Source organism: Nuphar pumila, chromosome 14 (genome assembly GCF_984573655.1).
Source record: "Nuphar pumila chromosome 14, dmNupPumi1.hap1.1, whole genome shotgun sequence".
NCBI lineage: Eukaryota > Viridiplantae > Streptophyta > Magnoliopsida > Nymphaeales > Nymphaeaceae > Nuphar > Nuphar pumila.
In genome coordinates, this window is record NC_143262.1 from 7,645,612 (window position 1) to 7,653,612 (window position 8,001).

Consider the following 8,001-nt stretch of genomic DNA (forward strand, 5'->3'; position numbering starts at 1 on the left):
CCAGATCTAGATCCATATACCCTAATGCAAATAAAACAGTTTCTTTCCAATCACTAAAATTGGATCCATCTAGAAAATGTATAGAGCTAGAGCCATCTAAAATCACAGAACTAGAAACTGCATGACAAAAGACACGTATTAGGAAACATTCATACGAGACTAAAACTTTAGTGGAAAAAGCAAAATAATAAAGGCACTTGATATGCTTCTTTCCAGGCGAGTGAAGGGGGTCATCAGAGTCCTACTTTGGTAAGAGCTCCGACACGCGAAACCACTTCGCCTACCGACCATATTCGGTAAAACTAAGGTTCTTATGAAGATAGACCATCAACACAAGGTATCTTTGGATACACATGTGTGATGTATCTCGACACATTTACCTTATTCTACCCTACTTAAATTTCAAACACAATAAAACTACCTTTGGGTCGTCTATCGTTTCATGAATATAAGTACAATGTGCATATCGGCTTAGGAACTGTATAATAGTATAAAATTCATTTATGACTCACGTGTATTCAGTCACTTTGGTGACATGAAAACACTGATTCATCTAACTATCCTCAATGCTAATATGCAATATTATATCTTAAAATGGTCCGTAAACCGAATGGACCAGACATATGACTCTTGAAATGGTTCTAAAACTGAATGAACCAGTCATATGTTTCACGAACCGGTCTTAAAGCACTCTGAACCGGTTTGAAACAGCCCCGAACCGGTCATCCAAGGGTTCGAACCGGTTTTGAACCTTATGAACCGGGTCAAATATGAACAAAAGTTCATTAAAACCCTATAACCGTATGCCAAAACCCCTATATTTTCTTATATTTAAGAAAACAAAGTCTTAGCATCTCGGAACCGGTGAGAAACTGAAAGGAACCGACCAAAAATGGCTCTGAACCGGTCCCGGAAGGGGACTGAGTCAGTCCTTGATCCGGTTCAGGCCAAATAGTGCCTGGACCCTTCTGGATCCGGGTCAGATCCGACTGCTAACTGGATCCGAGTCAGACCCGGGGTTATCCGGATCCGGGTCAGACCCGACACAGTCCTGATCCGGGTCGGACCCGGTTACAATTGGATCTGGGTCAGACCCGGTATTATTGGATCCGGGTCAGACCCGGTAAGGATCGGATCCGGGTCGGAACCGGTATTACTGGATTCAGGTCAGACCCGGTAAGGACCGGATCCGGGTCGGACCCGGTTGTAACCGAATCCGGGTCAGACCCGGTTGTAACCGAATCCGGGCTGAACCCGGTAATAACCGGATCCGGGTCGGACCCGGTAACCGCTGGATCCGGGTCTGACCCGGGGATAACCTTATCCGAGTCAGACCCGAGCGGGTCCCCACCCGAATCCCTGATCCGATCCGGGTCACCTTATGGATCGGATTCGGGTGGGCGGGTCTGGTTCAGAAAATGAACCCGACCCGAAAACAAAAACATTTTGAAAAAGGGCAGAAAACCCGATCTTTTAGAAAAGAGGGGTTTTCCCCCTTTTTCTCATTGCCGGCAACCGATGTCGCCGGTCGGCGACCAACGTCGCCCGTTGGCGACCCACGCCGCCTGCCGACTAAGACTGTTGCCGACGACCAACGCCGTCATCCGCCGGCGACCAACGCTGCCATCAGATGGTGCTCCAACTCCGGCAAAAGCAACCATCCGCCGGCCAAAACGGTTGCCGCAGAAGTTTTCTGAAATCTGGCCACTCAATAGTCGCCGGCGACGGCTCCCGCAGCCTCCTAATGGCGGATGAAGAAGAAGACGCCGGCGGGATCCACGTCGACAGGAAAACCCCCCTCAAAAAACAGAGGTAAGTATTTTTTTATTATTATACTGTCGCTCAACGGCGACAGTCGCCGGTGCCGGTGACCAGCAGCAGGGTCACCCCACGGTGACCTGCGTTTCTGGTCAAAACCGGAGCACACCCCGCGCAGCAGGAAGCGGGGTGTGGGCCCATAACCCAATGTTGGGTCCGGCGGGGGTTTTCCGGCGAGGCGGCATACCAGACGGCGTCACTGTAGCAGTGGCCCTGCATAGCAAACAGAAAACACGCAAGGCGTACCTGAAGCGGCCATTGAAGGAGGTTGGAGGTCGTCAGAGAAAGGAATTCTTCAACTCAGCCTGTCCGCAGCCACCACAAGCGCACGCCTCCTTATGCAGACGGTGAGTCGACCTCTTCCCTCCTCAAATTTTTGTATTCTCGCTCATGGAAAGGGTTGTTCATGAGACCCTTTTATAAGCCACGAAATGGGAACGGTTGATTAACCGTTCCCTCTGTTTTCAGGTTTAACGGAAGGAACACTTCATGTGGGAAGCGTTACCCACATCGTGGGTAACCACCACCAACGTGGTGGTTTAACCCAACACCGTGGGCTTAGGGCTTGTTTAGTGACCCGTCTCCAGCATGATTTGAGATGACACATCCACAAATCACGTTAGGGCAACCAAACATTGGATCTGGCAGACACGCAGAATGTGCATCCACTGCATCTCTGGAATGATGTTTTATTGTTCCACACAACCCCTTATTATAACGAGAACAGGGACGAGGGGGCATAAAAAAAATCGGGTGGTGGGGGTCTCCCTGACCCTTTCATTCTCCCCCCCCCCCCTTACTTTCTTCTTTCTTCCCCTTCTTTGTCTCTCTCTCTCTCTCATGTGCAGCGGCCGACGGCAAGGCCAATGTTAGCTCTTTCTCTCCACCCCTTTCTTCTTTCTTTCCCTTCTTCTCTCTTCCCTCTTTTTTTGTCACTCCCCCTTCTTCGTTTTTCTCTGATTAGGGTTTTGATTATTTTTTATCTTCTTAGGTTTTTTTAAATAATTAGAGTTTTTCTTTGATTTTTATTAATTAGGGGTTTTTCTTTTATTTTTATTGATTAGGAGGGTTTTCTTTGGTTGTCTTTGATTAAGGTTTTTTTCTTTGATTTTTTCTTTGGTCTTCTTAGAGTTTTTTAATAATTGAGTTTTTTCTTTGATTTTTATTGATTAGTGTTTTATTTTTATTTTTACTTAATGGGGAATTTTTCTTTGATTGTCATTAATTATGGTTTTTCTTTCATTTTTTTATTAGGATTTTGATTTTTTTCTTTAAATTTTTTTGGTTTATTTATGTTTTTTTTGTATTTTAGGATTTTAAGATTTATTTATGGTTTTTGTATTTATATATAAAAAATATGAATTCTTATTTTTTCTCAAATTACCCAAAATTTAAACTTTTTTTTTGTACTTGAATCCAGTTTGAAATCCATATTTGGGACTAAAATCTATAACTTTTTTATAAGCTTTCATAATTAGATCCAATATAACTCTGATTAAAGCATTTATATATTAATAAAATATCAATTTTTACTTTTTTCAAATTACCTAAATTTTAAATATTTTTAATTTTTAGATCTATTTTTGAAGTTAAACTCCATAATAAATATGTTAAAACACTCATATGGTTGGGCGGATCGAGTAGTATGATTCAAAACGAAGTTATCCAACCCATAATTCATATGTGTTCAAGTAAAAATCAAACACTGACACAACGAATACTTGTTTGAAAATAACATTGACCGTATTACAATTGTTATAGAGCTGATGTGTTATGTCTGTTATGTTCTGTTGTTCTGTCCAATCTTGAACGAGCCGCCAAACATACCTTAATGAACAAAGTCGTGGGCTTAGTTTTTATCAATGAACCGACCACACAATAAATTGTAAGAGAACGTTCAAAAAGATCTCCACAAAACTTGGCCAACCAGGAAAAATCACCCACCTGATTTCAACCCTAAAAAGAATATACTTGATATGGTTCTCAAGTAGTAAAAAGATGTTTGTTAAGGCATGTTAATAATTGAAAAGGTCAAAAGAATTTGGACGCTTTCATCTCTCGGGGGATGGTTCTCCAATATGAGTATCAGCAAACATATACCCTAAGGGGCAGTTCGTTTCCATAGAATCTTTTTCTCATGTAGAAAGCGATTCTAAAAGCCTGAAATCTCATGTTCAAGATTCGAAATCATGGCAACCTGTGAATCTCACGGGTTGCCTTGGGATTTAGAATCCGAATGATTTAAAATCATCCAAATGCCGTCGAGTTGAGGCACACCGGAACTTACCTTAATTCTTTTCAACAGATTTTTTTTTACAGAAAATATGTCCTGATTCCTTTTTTAGGCAGACCCCTACCAGTTATACAATCATAGGGGGTTCGAACTTGTTATGTCTCAACCCAAGGTGACGTGCACTAACTACTCCTGCCAGACAAGCAGAGCGATGGTAATTCTTTTTATAATTAGGAATCATACAAAATACACGTCTCTCTCTCTCTCTTACTTTTGGAACAAAGAAATTTTGAATATTTTTTGGATTAAGAGTCTCAATACCATTTATTTTGAGAAAGGTTCCATCCGTTGTAGAGACACAAGATATTTTTTAATTTATATATATATATATATATATATATAATGAGACACATAGTGAAGTGGTACCGGCTTGGACCAGATATTCTACTGAACTGAATTCAAAGGGATTTGGTAAACAGTTGGATCCAACTAGTTAGCCAGGTATGATTTGGCTTTATGTTTAAACATCTAAAGTTGAGATTGAATCTGAATATGCCTCTATCATCTTTGGTTACACATAAATGTGAATCCAATTAGGGTAAATAGCTAATTGAATCTAGATTTGTAAATGTTTTCTTTATCTCATTCCTGACCTAAAACTGAATCTGATTAGACTAACATCCGGTTATGTCTATCCTGATATGACACACACAACACAAGCATACAGAATTGGGTGTTGAGCGGGTGAGATGGTCCTGAGCAATGTTGTCTGTATCGGAATCGGACCTGTATCGTTTGGCCAACTATTCAGGTGTATCGTCCGATACTCAAGTGTATCATTCTGAATGGGCCAAAAAAATAATTAAAAAATATTGTGTCAATCAGAATGTGACACATGTTAAAATAATATTAAAATAAAAAAAATTAAGTTATTTTTGTATATTTATTCAAAATACCTGATTCACGTTATCAATTTTCTGGCGATACTATAAGTGTCAGCCGATACGCACGAATACTGACAACACTGGTCCTGAGGTGAGGGCTTGTTCAAGTGGGAAGGGAAGGGAGGCAAGGAAAAATGGATAGAGGAGATGAAGACTTAATTTTACATTAATTATATTCAATATGATTCAAATAATGACAATTATGGTGGGTATGAATTTGGACAAAGAGAAAGTATGATTTTTAATTATTATGTACCAATTTGAATTACAGAAATAAATTACTTTTTTTTTTCAAATGACATTAACGAGATCACAACAACGGGATGGCAGTGGATCGGGGAAATGGCACGGGGATGGAGGTTAAAATCAAAACCCTTGCAAGGATGGAATTACCCTTTCCCCCGTCCTACCTCGTCCCCATCTTGCCCCGCCCCGCCCCGCCCCATCCCCAATCCTTCTTTAAGAATGGCAATGGACCGAGGGAAAACGGGCCCCGCCCCACCTTGCCCCATTTGGACCGGGGATGGAGGACATAAAACGGAGATGGAGAGCAGGATTTTGAGACGGGGTGGAGGTGGAGACCTTGTCCCCTGTCCCCGCCCCGGTCCACTGCCATCCTTATGGGTCATCTTTATCATTACTAGAAAACAGTCCGTTCTGACCTTACGGATGGGTCAAATGGTGGCCAAGAAACATGTATATATAGACACCTTAAACTCGAACCAATTTATCATTGTTGAAGATCTAAAAAATATAGATGATATTACATCAAATACGATTTGCTTGTGGATTGTTAAATTTTAAAGCTAATGAATAACCTGCTTATATATTATAATTACATGATTCAAAACATATTTCCTATTAAATAAACCACACAGCTCACAATGGCTTAGATACATCATATTTCTATTAATATTTTTTTGAAAACTAGACGATAAAGCAAAAAATTGTATATATTTAAAACAAATTATGCTGTATCTTAATTAAAATCATATAATTAAAAATAGTGAGCAAATAAATACGTCTTATTTGAAACATACAAATAAATAACATGATACGAAAAATTGCCTAATCTTGTTTACCCACCCATCTAGCAAAATAATGAACAATAGAAAAAATAAAAGTAAATTATAGTTAAGAGCTTAAAAGGTGGAAAAATGTTTCGTATATGCCTTATTAAATTGAAAATGTAAAAAATAAAAAACCGCGTACTTACCATAGGAGAGGATAGGCTTGCTTTAACAAAGATTTATCCATTCATCTATTGAAAGAAAGTAAAAGAGAAAAAAAAGAAAGAAGGTAATTTAAATATACTTGCATGAGAAAAGATAAAAAAGAAAACATCCATACAACTTGCAAAAACAACTTACATAGAGACTTGATAAATTCTTGACTATGGACGGTGGTGTCCGTCCATTTTAGACGCTTCAAAGGGGACAAAAAAAAGCGAGAAGCTTCAAAGGGAGATGTATTTGTTTGAGAGAGAGAGACGTTTTGTATTCTTTTAATGAAATCTATTAAACATGTAACTCTTTATCTTGTGCAAAAATTACATTGATGTCAAGTAAGTAGCACCCCTAATTTTTGAAAAATGAAGTACAAACATGTCCAAACAAATTTGTACTTCACTTCAATAGACACATGGCATAGATGTCCTTTAGGAAAAAGTTATAAGGCTTTCATTTTTTTGCACCTATTGCCCTTGCTCCTGCTTTTATAATATTTAGGATTTAGGATTCATTAACCGCACAATGATTCATGTATTCATTGTTCTTTAGCCCATAAGGCGTCACAATAGTCATTTATTTCTCGCCAAAATAAAGTCGATGATTTGCTAAATACATATGGTCAGAAGAGAATAAATTTTTTTTTGAGAGAAAACCAAAATCATTAAAACATAATAAAACAATACATAAGCAGGGGACGAGGAGTCACCCAAATGAGAAGAGAGAGGAAATGCAAGGTAGGAATAGCAGAGTCCAAAAACATATTCTATTTACCATGTCTTTGAAGGGAGGATTGGGAAAGAGAGATAGAAAGACTTGGTATTCACAGGTGACCTCAACAGAAGGAGTTCTTCCAAAGTCAAAACACCATCCTATATTATCCCACCACATGGTAGCCACATAACGGTTAGAGCCAACCACAACTTGAAATAAATTCGAGAACCTCTGCCTTAATGTTTTTTATCTACACCCAAATATCCCACCAATAAATCGTGGAGCTTCCATCTCCTAACTCTACCTTGATAAATTCTAAGAAAACCGGTAAAACTGTGGAAAGTCCCTTACAAAAGCTTGAACCATTCTTCCACTTTGAGTCATAAATCGATTGTCATGGTCATCCTTTAAGGCACTTGGCTATCATGGTGTCTTCTACGCATATGATTCACCAACATTTTACCATAAATGCTGCATTAGATAGATGTAAGTCTAATACCCAAGTCCACACATTTCATGGGCATAGTGATTGTCTTCCAACATACCAAACTACTAGTGTTGGCTTCCTTCTTACCAGTCCAAAGAAAAGTTTGAAAGGTTCTCTATAATAGAAGAGCATAAATTCATTTATAAAAAGCTCAACATTTTTTTTTGACAAGCATTTTTTTAAAAGCTCAAGATTTGACAAATCCTCCCAAGTCTGTAATTGTGATCTATCAAGTGCAATGAATAAACTAGTTTTGGAGCTATGAAACCATTTGGCAAGATCATAATACCACAGACCGCTAGGAAGGTGGGATGGGACCTAGGCCGCTAGGCAGGTGATCCAGGTTCAAATTTCATGGGTGTCACTCCTTGAGCAAGACAAAGTGTGGTGACTCCCTGGGGGGCAAGAGGTAAGCCCACAGAGATTTACGCTGCCAGGACAGCAACTGTAAGTACGGCAGGCAGAGGCAGTGCGGCAAGGTCTCTGATCCTGGGGTGGTTCCTCTGTGTAAATATTAAAAAAAAAATCATATTCGGACAGATAATTTATCTTGCACAATTCTTGGAGGCACTACCAACC